This window comes from Mesocricetus auratus, unplaced genomic scaffold (assembly GCF_017639785.1).
Source record: "Mesocricetus auratus isolate SY011 unplaced genomic scaffold, BCM_Maur_2.0 Super-Scaffold_6730, whole genome shotgun sequence".
Lineage (NCBI taxonomy): Eukaryota > Metazoa > Chordata > Mammalia > Rodentia > Cricetidae > Mesocricetus > Mesocricetus auratus.
In genome coordinates, this window is record NW_024429184.1 from 908,614 (window position 1) to 922,913 (window position 14,300).

At 44.6% G+C, this 14,300-nt stretch overlaps 1 long non-coding RNA gene across 2 annotated transcripts; it reads right to left on the minus strand.

Annotated features, from left to right (window-relative positions):
- Positions 1-3,351: 3,351 nt before the first annotated feature.
- Positions 3,352-10,659, minus strand: LOC110343709. 2 transcript variants are annotated; one of them, XR_005873857.1, is made up of 5 exons: positions 10,283-10,659; positions 9,267-9,352; positions 8,519-8,700; positions 4,998-6,224; positions 3,352-3,851 (listed from the first exon to the last, which is right to left on the minus strand). It is a non-coding gene; the product is annotated as an uncharacterized LOC110343709 (long non-coding RNA). The 2 variants fall into 2 exon arrangements; XR_002386022.2 differs by having other exon boundaries at positions 3,352-6,224.
- Between the last annotated feature and the right edge of the window lie 3,641 nt (positions 10,660-14,300).

Below are 14,300 nucleotides of genomic sequence, written 5' to 3' on the forward strand. Positions count from 1 at the left end.
TTTTTTTTAAATATTTAAGGCATTAATGACAGGGCCAAGTGACATCTTGGAGAAGTCTAGACTACCCTTGACAAGTGCAGTGAATGAACACTTCATCCTATTGGTCCTTTACAGACGTCTTTGTTCCTCATGACAGCTCGGTGGAAAGGCACACTTAAGCTGGGATTTCAGCCAGGCATTTCCCTTTTAAGCAGCTCTGTAGGTCTACAAACTTACAGACTCACGCAGGGAACCTTTTCAGCATTGGTTTTCAACCTGTGGATCGCCACCCTTTTGGGGGTCAAAAGACCCTTTCACGGGGGGGGGGGGTCGCATATCAGATACCCTGCGTATCAGATATTTACGTTGCGGTTCGTGACATCACCAAAACTGCAGTTATGAAGTAGCAACACAATAATTCTATGGTTGGGGGTCACCGCAACATGAAGAACTGTATTAAAGAGTCACCGCTTCAGCAAGGTTGAGAACCACTGCCTCGGAGCCAGCTGGCGGAGAGAGCCGCTGCTATCCCCAGTGGCTCTGCACCCAGGAGGGCACTACAGTTACTACAGGCTTGTCTTATCTAAAACCTTGACGTGTCTCTGTTGCCGGTGATAAAATTTGAGAAAACCACACTGCTCAGAAAAGCTTCTAGAGCTTCCTTGTTCACCATCTTCCCTTCTGTTTCATTTCCTGACTTGTAAACAGCAGAGTGGGAACAGATGACTAGTGTGGAAGATAGCCTAAGAGCTCCACCGAGCTCAGCACATCCTGTTATGGCCAGTCCTCTTCTGTTCCACCTTCCCTCGTCTCCATGGGCGTGTGACTAGGCTGCCGAGTGGGTTTGTGAAAAAAATTTTTTGACTTTTTTTTTTTTTTTTTTTTTTGGTTTTTCGAGACAGGGTTTCTCTGTGGCTTTGGAGGCTGTCCTGGAACTAGCTCTTGTAGACCAGGCTGGCCTCGAACTCACAGAGATCCACCTGCCTCTGCCTCCCAAGTGCTGGGATTAAAGGCGTGCGCCACCAACGCCTGGCAAAATCGACGTTTTTAACTTTCCACTGTGGCCGTAAGCAGGGGCTAGTTGAAAGACCCCGCTCTTCTGAGCCAGCAATGGATTCAAAATCCACTTCAGGCACCAAAATGCCAATGTCCTTCTCTTTGCTTGGAGATAAATGGAAACATTGGCTGGGGATCACCGCTGGAGGCCTGCATACAAGTGGGGAAGGACTCTGCATTACGGTGCTCTGTGTAAAATGAATAAAGCGGGAAGCTATTGGGAATGTGGGGTTCATGTGGAAACGTGTGGGGGTGACTTTCAGGACCCTGCTTTTCTCTGCTCTTCAAAGATTTCCCCCTGACCCACCATCAGCCTGGGCCCGATGGGCACAGATTTCCCTACAGGCTTTGCCAGAGTGTTGTTTTCCTTCCGTCACAGATGCTGAGGGCAGGAGCTTGGTCTGCCTCATGTATGTGGGACCTAAGTTGAGGAGAAATGATAAAACATGTGGGCTGCCTTTTGTGCAAATCTCGTCCTTCATCCCTTTAGGGTTAGATTTCCATGAAGTATGCTGATCTCTCCTTCCCACGTTCTCTATCTGTCTCTGTCTCTCTGTCTCTCTGTCTCTGTCTCTCTGTCTCTCTGTCTCTGTCTCTGTCTCTGTCTCTCTCTCTCTCTCACACACACACACACACACACACACACACACACACACACACACACACACACTTTGCAACCTTCAGCTCCCAGGAAACAGATGTATGGGGCCAGCTCTCCCCAGAGGCAGGCTCAGAAATATCTGTAGAAGAGCCCGCAGTGAGGCGAGTCAACAGCTGTCTCCTGGCTTTCATTTATTAACCCAGATCAAACCAACCAGTTATCTAGATTACTCTAGTTCTACCTTTTCTTTCTTCTCATCACATGTCAATGAATATTAATATTAAGACAATACTATCAGATAGTGTACATCAGAACTGCTCTGATATGCTATAGCAACCTCAGTTAGCAATGACTAAATTAAGTCCTTCATCCAAGGCGTAGCATGAGTTAGTGATTAACCGAATTCCAGAGGGATTTAGCACTACGTCCTTCCCTGGCTTTTAACATTGCATTGAAACAGAGCAGTATATCCAAAAAGACTCTCTTTGGAGGTCCAAATTTTGGATTATGACCCAGATCTGAATAAATTATTTGGGTACAATCAGTGTCTTTTGAATAAAATTTATTTGTATATTTTTATTAGTAGAGCTTGATATATATATATATATACATACATACATACAAATGTATATGCTATACAGAGAATTTTAGTTGATGTTGATAACGGACCTTATAAAGTAGGTATTGCTGTTATCGTGCAGAAACAGGCTTTGAACACAGCAGTCATGCAGTCGGTAAGTAGTAGGATTCAAACCAGAGTCTGGCCCTGGCCTCCTTGTTCTTACCACTGAGCGGTGCTTCCAGGCCCTCTGAGCCTGTGCTATGCCTCTGAAACCAGGTTGAGTTAATGGTATCATCACCCAGCTGGTCACCCACACTCAAGAGCCATCCTCGATTGGGCCTGCTTCATCTCCCTTCATCCACGTGTTTTAGTGCACTGATGTGACGCTGTCCGTCCCACGCTCCAGATGACACGGCCGCAAAGGCAATAAGTCAGTGAGATAGATGTCCTACTGAAGCTGCATCAATCATAAACTCTTTGGGGGTATTGCAAGTTGGAACCAGATGGAGGGAAGCAGAAAGAGGAAGACCAGGGTGGGCTTGGGCAGTTGCGTTTCTTTTTTGAGTAAGGAAATACAGAGATATAGTAAAAGGACCAGAAGTGAGGGGTAGTGAGAGAAGCTTGTACAGCTCCCCCCCCACCCCTCCGTTGTGAGGTCCACTGAACCCTCATCTCCATGTGTTTTTGTGAGTTCGTTGAAATTTTCCGTTTCCTACCTAAAATGGTTAGAAGTGTGTTTCCCTCACCCTCAACCGATCTGATCTGACTGTGAGTGGTACAAAGACTTTCACAGTCTCACCAGATAACCCGCTTTCACACTGTGGTGCCATTTCTCATAGGAGCCTCTCTGAGAGAGGCCTCCTGGTCAGCTCACAGAGACTCTTGTTCCAGTCATGTCCCCAAGTCGCAGAGAATGGCTGCCAGCTGTCACATCAGTACTCCTCGGTCCATCCACCAGACCATAATTTACTCAGATCCTCACACTGGATCAGAAACCCTTAAATTTTTATGTTCTTACGGGCGTAGCAGCCATGCCTGTAATCTTTGCCCTTCAGGATGCTGAGGCAGGAGGATCTCAAGTTTCAGGCCAGTCTGGACTACTTAGTAAGATCCCCCCCTCTTTAAAATTATACTATATAAAGACACAGACTCCTAGATGTCAATTATTTAATTAATATGGCAGAGACAGTATTAGAGATACACAGTCAATAAAGCAAACGTACAAGGAGGAAAAAAGTTCCATCCCCAGAAAAAAAATGTAAAAGCCAGTATGGTGACAGATAATTGTAATCCCAGGCCTAGCCAAGACACAGATGGCCCTGGCGACAGCCTGTTCTGCCGGACAAATTCTAGGTGATGGGTCCCATCTCAGAAAGAAAGAAGGAAAGAAAGAAAGAAAGAGAAAGAGATGGCCAGTACCTGAGGTATAATACCCAAGATTATCCTCTGGCCTCCGCACAGACATGCACATGAAGGAGCACCATGGGGACACACACACACACACACACACACACACACACACACACACACACACACACCCCACAAGAAAGAAATTTCTCAAATCCTTCAATAGATGGGAAGGATTCTGGCTGTTCCTCCTTCAAATCCAACTTTATCTTGAAAGTGTAACTTCCTTGATGTTTTAGCATTTTCCTACAAAAGAAAAAAAGTTATCAGGAAAATGCTGGGCATGATTGACTCAGACCTTTAACCGCAGCATTAGGGGGGTGGTATGTGGATGTCTGTCAGTTCAAGGCCAGCCTCTTCTACATAGGGTGTCCAAGGCCAGCCAGGGCTACACAGAGAGAACCAGTCCCCAAAAAACAAACAAACAAAGAAACAAAAGGCTGATCGCACCTGAGGAACGACATTGGAGGCTGTCCTCTGGTCTTCCTATGAGCCTACATAAACATACATGTGCATACAAAGGAACATGCACAAACATATGAACACATACACACTAAGACAATGTCCCGCTTATATGTTACAGGTTGCATTGTCTAAATAATTCACAATAGTATGCAGGGTTTTCTTTTTCTAGTTTCCAGTTGTGAGATAGAAATCAAGGGGGCATTTCTATGGCAGGTCAATAATATCTACACGGTGGTGGGGCTGCGGGAGTGGAAGTTGCCCTCCCAACATCCAGTCACCCCATCCTTATTCACCCCAGCTCTTTCAAATCAACGGGACTCAAAGTCACTAATGTGAGCTGGTTCTCAGTCATGCTTAGTGAGATGCCCTGGAGAAGCTAGACTGCAGCTGGGGCGTAGGGCCAGATCTAAACAGAGGCTTTGCTTTAACTCTCTGAAGCAAATAATATCCAGGCACAACGTACAGGGAGCTGGCCGGTCTCTTAAGAGGTTTCTGATTATCGAAGGAGGTGTGATGGGTCTCTAGACAGGAAGAGCTAGAAACGGCAGAGGAAGCAGGCTGAGCGGCTGTCAGACCACCTGGCTGTGGTAGACGGCAAAGCAGGGCATGAATGTGCAGAGAAGCCTGTGCAGGGGGAGGCTGCTCCTTCTCCCTCCTACAGAGGACAGGTTTTTTTTTTTATCTATGTGGCTTCCTTTCTCCCTTAATGTCTGCTTGTGCTTTGTGTCCAGAGAAGGCTACCTGAGAACTCATGTTTGAGAACCTAAAGACGTCTTCATGCTAAGCTGTTTTATTGTGACATTTTTAAAGAAATCACACACACACACACACACAATTGTCATCTAGTAATGGTTCATTGCATGCATTCATACAACCTGTTGAGTGCATTTAGTGTTGCTCATAGATATGTGTGTTTAGGGAACTAACCATTTGGTATTGGCATGTCCCTGGAGAAGATCAATTCTCCCTCTCAGCAACCGCTAATTGCCAGTAGCTCTTCATCCAAGACTGGGGCCTTGTGAGATTTCCCTCATCCATGTTGACATGTCAACTGGTGTTGCCATTGGGCAGGTCTTGTTTAGGTGGCTGTATTGGTTTAAGATTTCACATGTGGGGCTTCCCTGTCATGTAAGGAAGATACTATCTTGCCGCAGATAGCCTGGTCCTTTGGCTCTTACAATCTTCCCTTGTCTTCTGGAATGTTCCTTAACTATTAGATATAAGGGTTATAACCGATGTATGACTGGGCTTGAGTACCTCACAGTTAGTGTTCTTCGTATTTTGACCAGCTGTGGATTTTTATGATGCTGTCTGTCTGGTACAAAAAGAGCATTTTTGATGTTGGGGGTGGAAACTACACTTACCCGTGTAAGTATTTATAATGCTGTTAGAAATTATACTAGTTTAGGAAGGTGGATGTTATAGGTTCTTCTTTAGGATTTGTGGCCTCACTGGTCGTGGGTAGATGTCTGGGTTTATGCTACCAAGTGTGAATTCCCTCCTATGGAACCTATGGAAAGGGCCCTAAATCCAGTTTGACGGCTTTTGGTTATCCTCAAGATGTAAGTGCCACTGTTGCGCTCTTAGGGATATCTTGCCAGGTTGGTCATAGGTTTTCTGGTTGGGTTAGACTATTGAATGCTCCTCTCCCTTGGCAGCTTGCGTAGTACCTCCTGATGCGGTGAGAGTCAGTCCCCAGAGAGGAAGCTTCCAGTCCTGTGTCTGAACCATGTGGTGTTTCAAGTTCTGGGAGGCAGCCAAGGGCACGGACAACAGCTTACATTGTTTTGGGAGCCTCTTGGATCCCCCCAACAGAGAACATGAAAGGATGTTTCCCAGGCCTATGTCCTGACAGACGTGGTCTCTAGATATCACTGTGATCGGGTTTCTTTGTTTCAGGTCTCTTGGTTTTTGCCTCACATCACTTAAAACTTTGCTTTCAAGTGCATGACCGCTGAGACTTTTTTGACTGCTTTGACTGGCTCCCATGTTAATAAGCACGTGGTTAGCACCAGCCTGGTGACACAAGTCTTGGGAGTCCTGGGGCAGTGCAGAGCACAGAGGACAGACCTCTGGCTTGTCAGCCAGCTTTGGTTTGCAGGCGTTCTTCAGGGTCTGCAGCAGTTACTTCTCTCAAGGCCACTGTGTTGTTACCTGGGATAGGGTGTTACAGGAGCTTGTTAGAAGTATGAAAATGACACCCTACAGGAAGGCTGTTAAAACTGGCCAGTTAAAGGAAGACAGTAAACGCCAATGGTTTGTCTTTGGGGAGCTATGGAGGACTTGTTCTGGGTTGCGAGGTGGGGGTGGTAAGTTCAGGGTGGCCCCCATTTAAATCACTGCCTCCCCCCACATAATCTTCAGACTCGGGCAGGAAAAGCTATTTAAAACTATGGTCAGTAACTCAGGTCAGAGAGTAACATGTGGGAGAAAAGATAATTATTGACAAGTCTGCTCTCTTAGTGAAAGAAACCAGGCTCAGGCGGTGGTCTTGTCCATCAGGGTATCTTAAATGTAAGTCAACTCCCACTCATTGAGGTAATTTTTTTGTCCTAGAACTCCTTCGTAGATTGGGCTGGCCTCATAGAGGCCACAGCGATCCACCTACCGCTGCCTCTTAGAGTGCTGGAATTAAGGGCGTGTGCCACCACCGCCCCTGCAGGAATTCATGCCATGAACAGTAGCTAATGGCATCTGGCTCAATGTCAATTTCTTTTAAGATTTATTTTTATTATTCTAAAATGGTGTGTGTGTGTGGTTACACATGAAGGTAAGAGGACAATTTACAGGAACCAGTTCCCTCCTCCCACCTTGTGAGTTTGGAGACTGAACTCAGGTGGCCAGGCAACAAATGCCCTTACCTGCTAAGTCATCTTGCTGGCCCTAATTTAGGGCTTTTTGTACTTAAAGAAATTTGAAGTGGGCCACTTGCTAAATAAAAGGTATTGATATTATAAAAAGTTTCACCGTGTATTAAAATAAGCTTTTTGCATACTCAAAATATAGCTATAAAAGTAATTGTTTTTAAAATTGCTTCTCTATTAAAGACCATGTAAAAGATGACCTTTTACCTTTAAAGGAATTTAAAAAGTAGTAATTGATATATTACATTAAATGATTCTTATAACTTTATAGCTCTCTCTCTCTCTCTCTCTCTCTCTATATATATATATATATACTGTATATATATGAATCTAATAAAGACACTTTTTACTGAAAATCACTTTGATGCCCAGTCTATATTTGAAGCAGGGTCCTGGAAGGAGTCAGGATAGATTTGTGTCCTTAGTTTATGACACATAACCATTGTCCTAGATGTGTCCTCTCTTGTGAATCATGTGGCCACACTCAGAAAATAACCCTCTTTTTCTAGATGTCTCCCAGAGAACATTAGAGGCACATGTCACCCCTCAACCAGGACATCTTCCTTCTGAGAAGCGGACAGTTTGGGCGATAGATGAATTCTCTAGGCCCTCAAGAGTCAAGGGAGTTGGCTTGGATATTAGGTGTTTTCCCTGCCTTTTCCAAGGCATTGTCTTCTCTTCCATGTCCTCCATGGAAGTTGAAAAACACAGGCAAGCAGGCTGTATGTTCCCACACTCAGGAAGTTACTGATACACTCTGCATAAGCACAGAGCATTGGCTGTCTTTGCCCTATAGGCAAAACTGTCCAGTGTTGGCATAGAGCCCGGGGTGGTTGTCTGCTTGTCTCTCAACTCAGCTTAATTTTCCTTTCCATAGCCCCTGTGATTTACACTGTAGAAACTGAATTGCCATTTCCATTAACCTAGATTGGACAGCCATTCATGACAGCAATCATTATACAAGTGCCTAGCCCATCTCCTAACCCATAGATCTTCTTTTAAAAAATTGAATACATTATGTAGTTGGTAAAAAATAATTACATATATTTACCAAGAACATGGAATATAATATTTTGATGCACGAATATGTTGGGGATGTATATGTATATACTGTATATATAATATATATGCATACAATAATTAATGATTTTTTGTTTTGTTTTGTTTTTTGAGACAGGATCTCTCTACATAGCTCTGGCTGTCCTAGACCAGGTTGGCCTCAAAGCCACAGAGATCTGCCTGTCTCTGCCTCTGCTGGGATTAAAGGTGTGCACCAGCACACCAAGATAGTTAATATATTTATCACCTCTACTCTTATTACTTCTTTGTGATGAAGACATGGAAAGTCTACTCTTTTTACCACTATGAAACACACATTACCATAATGACAGTCACCATACAGTGACTGGGTCACAGAACCTATTTCTCCTATCCAACTGAAACTCTGCACCCCCTTGACCCCCCCTTCTGTGTCAGCAACCCCCAGCCGCTCTAACCATGGTCTGTGTCAGTTTCCAAATGTCTGGTGTAACTTGCCCCGAAGGCTTGGTTTCCTAAGCTGTGCACAAGCGAGCTGTCCCTTACCTTGCCAGATGTGCAAAAGAGGAACCACAGCTGGTGTCTCAGTCTAGCTTCTGCAGGGTCAGGGAGCATCAGCTCCTCTCTTGGCTTCTTATGCCATCGATGCCGGGCACGCTTCAGCTTCTGCATGGCCGGGGCCGTAGGATCTCTTCCTGAGTGCAGTGAACCTTGAGATGCTAGTTTCTCTGTAAGCAATGCAGAAAAGTTATTCGGGTCCCTAATTTCTTAGAAGCATGCCTCTTGCAAGACTGAGCTCTCTCTGTCGCCTAGTTAGGAAACCAGAGCCTTTGCCACACGTGTTGTGTTCCCCTGCAGGTGACACATCATGGATATGTCAGTTAGGCAGCTGCTGGGGGAACCTTTGCCTCCAGCTGGTCCTTACAGGACCTCAGCTATCTGGGTGACATGTAAGCAGCCTGTGAGTTGGATGCGGAGCGGTGAGAGTGAGAGCCCAAGGAGGTAGAAAATGATTGCTTGGGTAATCACACTGATGTGAATTTTTCTACCAACACTATTTCTCTAATTGTCTTTGTTAAACTGTTAGGCTTTATGAGGGAAAAGTTACCTCTCCCCAACCCCCCATGCCCGAACTTTTCAGCCACTGTGTCCTCCAAGTAGTCTGCACATACCAAGTACATATTAGGAAGGTAGTGTGTTGGATAGTGAGTAGATAAATATAGATGCCTTAATAGTCTCGCAAACATTTGTTTCCCCAGCTAGATTAAGAGTCAAAGTAGCAAAGCTTTAATACCAATAGCAGAGGACTAAGAAACAGAACTGGTCGGGGTGGAGTTCAAGAGAGCGCTGTCCAGCCAGTGCAAGGGTCCGGGTTCCACGCTGTAAAAAAAAGTGAGAGGACTAGAAAAACACCGTAGATGTCTGAGCCGAGATGTATAATAGCCCATCCTGCATATATATATTTTAAAAATATCACACTCTAGTCCATAAACATGTACAGCTATTGTGCCAACTGAGAATTTTTAAATTGCAGTAAAACCAGAGAAATGCAAGACAACGCGGAAGGCAAAGGACCACATTTATCAGTTATGAAGGAAAAATGTAAACGAGTCAAATAGTTTCAGTAAAAGACGAAGTCTTTAATCATACGGTCCCAGCTAGGGTTATTATTACTGTGATTAAAAATGCCATGACCAAAAGCAGCACTGTCCGTCAATGAAGGAAATCAGGGCAGGAGTTCAAGCAGGGCAGGAACCCGGAGGCAGGAGCTGATGCAGAGGCCATGGAGGATGCTGCTTATTGGCTTGCTCCAAATGGCTTGCTCAGTTTGCTTTCTGATAGAGCCCAGGACCACCAGCCCAGAGGTGGCATACTCACAACAGGCTGGGCTCTGGACTATTCCCCATCGATTATTAAAAATCAACCAACCAACCAAACAACAACAACAACAAAAAAAAAAACCTCTACGTGTTTGCTTGTAGCCCAATTTTCTCAGTTTCTCAATTAAGGTTCCCTTCTCTCTGATGACTCTATCTTGTGTCAAGGCGACATAAGACTAACCAGTACACAGTTATTTAAAAAAAAAAAAGATAATGGTATTTATTTATTTGTGTGCCTGTGTGTGAGCACGTTCGCCACAGCATGCTCGTGAACGTGAGAAACAATTCTTGTTAGCTTTCCCTTTCCACCATGAGGGTCCAGAGGATCGACTCAGGTTATCAGGCTTGACAGCCAGTGCCTTCATCCAGTAAACCACTGGACCTGCCCGGCAGACTAAGTTTTAAATTTTTGTTATTTATTTATACTTACCGTTTGTTTGGCCAGTCACAGGCTTTCCTCTAACATCAATAATAGTATTCCCTCTGGCCCCAATGGCAGCCTTGTTCCTAGCCCCGTCAGTCTTCTCCCTGGCCCCAATCACAGTCTTGCCTCTTTCACTGCTTTGCCATGGGCTTAGTCCTTCTACAATGGGTCCTGTTTCTTCTCTGGCCAAGGTGGAAATGGTCCAGTGAGGCTTGTGGCTACAAAAGCTGGAGACAAACCTGTTTTAAACAGCCTTGCCTCGGGCGGTACTTTCAAGAGTCTGGGCAATCAGCCAGAAACTTTTGCATAGTTGTCTCGAGGCATCTTGGAATCATCCAAACAGAAGCTGGCGGACTACTTGACTGACAGTCTTTCTTGCTCAAAGCAAGGGCAGGCAGCAAGAGAAAAACTGAAAGCTGCCAATTAGTCAGATTGCCTCTTCTCTGGTGTCTTTGCGTATTTACAGGAAATAAACATCAGAAGTAGAAAAGGCACTTAAGTTGGAATAAAGTGTCATTACCATCAAAATGAGTTTTAAAGATTTGTTTTTGTTACTTTTAATTATGCATAGGTGTCTGAGAGAGAGAGAGAGAGAGAGAGAGAGAGAGAGAGAGAGAGAGAGAGAGAGAGAGAGTGTCTGTGTGTCTGTGTGATGTGTGTGTGTGTCAGTGTAGGAACCTAAGGAAGCCAGAGGCATCAGATACCCTCAAACTGAAGTTGCTGGGTGCTGGGAACCGAACCCTGGTCACTGGAAGAGCACCAAGATCTCTTTCATCACTGAGCTGTCCCTTTAGCACCACCAAAATGATTTTTAACACAGCCTTAATAGGCCTTGATATTTGTTGGCCTAATGCTGAAAATCAGGTAGATTCCTTTGGTTGTTTCCCTAGCACAGGTCATACTATTATTTTTTTTAAATCGAAATGTGTACTATATAAATGGAGCATAGTGCCATGGTTCTATAAACCCAGCACTCATGAGGCAGGGAGAACCATTGGTTTAAAGCCAGCCTAGGCCTTGTCAATGTTGGCTGGGGACAACCAAACACCTTCCGTATAAGCTAAAAAAGCAAAAAACAAAACCAAACCCACCAAAACCAAAGCAAATCAAACCAAACAAAAAACCCAGAAGAAATGGCAAAGAAAGGTCAATTGTGAGTAAAAATTAAGCACAGAAGGAAATGTGAAATTCAGAAATATAATTTAAGGCAAGGCAGACAAATTAAGACAAAAATAATTAACATCTATAAAAGTCATACCTAATGAATAAGGTTTTGAGCTCTTATTAACTAAATAACAGTATCCAAATAGATAAAACATTGTTATAAATTTTATAGGAATTTATGTAAAACATAAATTTTATAAGGAAGCCACAATTATAATGGGAAACTTAACACACATCTACCACTTTCCTGCAGAATAAGAAAGACAAAGAGAAAAGGAAAAGGAAAAAAATCATCTATTTGATACAATGTTTAGATAACATTGAAACTATGAACTGGAAACACTCTGGAAACTATCTGCGGACTAAGTGCAAAGCTGCCATTATCCATGCCCCTGTTAGAAGACATCAAATGCAAACTTGCAAAGGTGATGAATTTGCAAGAAGAGTGGTTAGGTTAGTATGTGAGAGACCAGTGGGATGTTCCAGGAATGGGGGCGACCAAATATTCAGTCTTGGGATAGGCAAGCTTGTATACTAAGTTTTTATACTAAAACATAAAAGTTAGGGTTGAAGAGATGTTAGCCCAATGAAGATGGTGTAGAAGACAGAAGAGGACGTGGAAACATCGTGGTGGCACACGCCTTTAATCCCAGCACTGGGGAGGCAGAGGCAGGAGGATCTCTGTGAGTTCTGAGGCCAGCCTGGTCTACAGAGTGAATTCCGGGACAGCTAAGGCTGCACAGAGAAACCCTGTCCAGAAAAACAAACAAAAACAAAAACAAAAACAAAACATGTAGGTTTTGGCTAGTGGTAGGGTGTCAGGGGACTCCCCCGATTTGTGCTGGAATTTGAAACTGGCTTGATCTTGTGCAGGTCTTGTGCAGGGGACCACAGCCGCTGTGAGTTCACGTGTGTGGCTGCGTCACATGCCATGAGTAGCACTTTGTAGCTTTTTCTCCAAATCTTACATCCTCTTCCCTTACCTGTGATAGTCTCTGAGTCTTAGATGGATCGGAACTGTGCCCTGTCTACGAGCTCTTGCAGCTGCTTATTCTTAGCACCGTAAATTGTTACGAGTCTCTCATCACTAATCACTAATCACTAATCACTAGCTTCTGCTTCTGGCAGGTGATGGAAGAGCCAAGATTTTTGGGGGGAGAGGGTGGGGGCTAGTCGTCAATAAATTGTCAATGCCCCCCCCAACAACCCCATCCGTGTGCATACCGGGCAATACTAATTAACCCCAGTGTGTTTAAAAAGTAAGGGGAGGTCTACAGAGTGAGTTCCAGGACAGTCATAGCTACACAGAGAAATCCTGTCTTGAGAAAAAAAAACCCAAAATAGGTAGGTAGGTAGGTAGGTAGACAAATAGACAGACAGACAGACAGACAGAGAGAGAGGGCAATGAAGTTGGAAAACAGGTGTGTTGAGGGGAGGTTGTTGGCAGAAGAGAGTAGGAGGGGATATGATCAAAATTCTTTGAATGTGTTAATGAAAATTTCAGGAAATAACAATATGTAGCATTCTATCTGCCTGAAGTACAGGGTGAAAAGTGGGACAAGAGTTGAGGACAGACATGTAAGTAGAGAGGGCTAGGATTTTCATAATAGTGTGAACCTGTGACAGCTAGCACTGGCTGCCAACTTGCCTCTGGGATGTCTAAGAGGAACTACCTAAGTGAAAGACACCTTAGACACAGGAAGCGCCATTCCACCGGCTTGGTCCTGAACTACGTGAAATAAGCAAGTGAGCCAATCACTGTCACTCATCTCTCTGTGCTCTCCAGCGGCCTGTGTGTGCGAGGTGACACCAACTGGCCCGCTGCTCCTGCCACCAAGCCTTCCTCCCATGATGGAATATATTCCCTCAAACCCCTCCTTCTTTCAAATTGCTTCTTGTCAGTTACTTTGTCATGGCAACAAGAAAACTCATCAACATGGGAGCCAAGTAAAAGTTTGGTCAACATCGACTTAGCTTATCTTTTAAAGGGTACCCTATTAATCCCACTGAGAATAGAGGACTTCCCAGAACCATGTAAGCCATTGGTGGGAAGTGGCCTCCAGGCAACCGCAGAGGGGAAGGAGAGGAGCCAAGGCGTATGACAGTTGTTTCCGGGGCTGGAGAGATGGCTCAGCAGTCAAATGCATGTGCTCATGTGCTGCTCTTCCAGGGGACTGGAGTTCAGTTTGCAGCACTATATCAGGTGGTCTGCAACCATCTGTGACTCCAGCTCCAGGGGCATCCAACACTTTCGGCCTCTGCCAAGATCTGCACTGGTGCACATATAGCCACACAGACGCACACATATAATTTAAAATAATTACATTAAAATTAAAAAAATAAATACCTGTGCAAAAAGAAAGTTATTTCCGAGGTCATGTGGATGAGACTTGGTGGTGCATTGTGGTAGGTGAGCTAGTCAGGTGTGTTTGCAAAGATGGTCCTATTTATCTCCTCACCCTGGGTTGACCCTGAGCCTACTCTGCACACTAGGATATGGAAGTTACACTGCGCCAGTTACAATTACAGAACCCAGTCTGCCTCACCCCATCTACCCTGACTCTTAGAACCCTGGCTCCACATAAAAAAAAAACAGTGGCTAGCACTGAAACAATGAGTGGTGAGAGACCCAGACCACCAACCAGTAGAGACCCAGGAGAATAAGAGAACATGGAGGTAAAGAAGTCAAGACAATGGATTCAGACAATGTGAGTGGAAGTGGCCCTCCTGCCCTACATACCCAGCTGATGACACAGATCCGAGGCGTGCCACTAAGCCAAATCCTTCAGCCCTACAAATCCATGAGCAAAATAAAAGCTTGCTTTTAACCACTGTATTTTGGGATAGTTTATGACTTGGT